This window comes from Grammomys surdaster, unplaced genomic scaffold (genome assembly GCF_004785775.1).
Source record: "Grammomys surdaster isolate TR1022 unplaced genomic scaffold, NIH_TR_1.0 414, whole genome shotgun sequence".
NCBI lineage: Eukaryota > Metazoa > Chordata > Mammalia > Rodentia > Muridae > Grammomys > Grammomys surdaster.
Genome location: NW_021604833.1, coordinates 159,187 through 160,458, shown reverse-complemented (window position 1 = coordinate 160,458; position 1,272 = coordinate 159,187). Strand labels below are relative to the sequence as shown.

The following is a 1,272-nucleotide window of genomic DNA, read 5'->3' as shown; positions in this document are numbered from 1 at the left end:
GATGGCAGCTCAGTTTAATTTCCAAGAGAGAAGAAGAGAATGTCAAGAGATCCCTGACAGCAGACCATTCACTTTTTATTTTAGGCTTCAGCCTTAAACATCAGTTTCCTCTTTGAATCACTGTCTACTAAAGATTCTAACGAGATCCAGTTGTGCTCCACCCTGAACCAGGCAAACAGAATATCTGATGGTCTGTGTTCTCATAAGATCCAACCATAGTAGTGGACTAAACACAAAACAGAATGTACTGACTAAGTACAAACCAGGCATGATAACCAAACCCCTTGATTCTAAAGTGTAGGATAAAATACAGTTCAGCTATGCTAGGAAATACAATCAGCAAGCAGAATACCAGGTATAACCTCTTACAAAGTCTACCATAGCCTGTCTAATTTTCTCAGGCAAGGTTAATAAAATAATGTTTCAAAGTCCACAGAGGAATCTCTCACCCACTCCAGAGATACAGTCTGAGATTATATCTCAGGAACAGCCTGAGGTAGAAGTCACTGGAGGTTTAATCCAGTCACCAACACAGACAATCCAAAAGAGGCCAGAGTTGAGGGGTGGGGCCAACTATTTAGATATTTGGGATTTAAAGCCGGAGAGATGTTGCTAAAGGTCCAGAGACTTCAGCAACTTTTGAAGAGCTGGGTGGAGTGGATTGAGACAGCCACAGTCACCACAGGTAAGACCATGCCCCTGCCAAGGCAGAATCTGAAGTGGCCATGGAGGGGAGACTTGAAAGACCCCACTGGGAATCAGACAGATTTCCAAGAAAGAAAATATATTTTAAGCCTCAGCAGCCATGCTATGTGTAGGTGGGTTGTAGGGAGGAGTGGAGAAGTAATGGAGAATCTAATCTTTTTATCCACTGTCTCCAGGTTGTTATATGATCCCATTTAGTGACTGGGTGTGCCCACAGGGAGTGACAATAGGTGTAATGTACACCAGTAACCATCATCATCATCTCCTGAAAAATAGATTATTCTCATGCACGTAACACCTGGGTACATCTGTTTTTAGTTGACATGTGCAGATGTAGTAGTAGTACTAACAATTGGCATGTCACTATTTAAGTTGTATAGGGAGTGTTGCTTTAGTGACCCAAGAACCTTGGAGTATGACTTGCCATGAGAAACGTTCTATTGTACTCAACCTCTACTTTTGGATCTGGCTTCTTGTGACTTCTCTTTCTCTTCTCTTCTCTTCTCTTCTCTTCTCTTCTCTTCTCTTCTCTTCTCTTCTCTTCTCTTCTCTTCTCTTCTCTTCTCT

The 1,272-nt window shown here is 42.1% G+C and overlaps 1 protein-coding gene across 1 annotated transcript in view; it reads left to right on the top strand.

Moving 5' to 3' along the window:
- The first annotated feature begins 620 nt into the window (after positions 1–620).
- The window catches only part of LOC114632748 (cathepsin R), an 8,497-nt gene continuing 7,845 nt past the window's right edge, over positions 621–1,272 (top strand). Inside the window, exon 1 of the mRNA XM_028781371.1 lies at positions 621–685. The gene's annotated coding sequence lies outside the window, so the exon portion shown is untranslated. The remainder of the gene's footprint in view (positions 686–1,272) is intronic.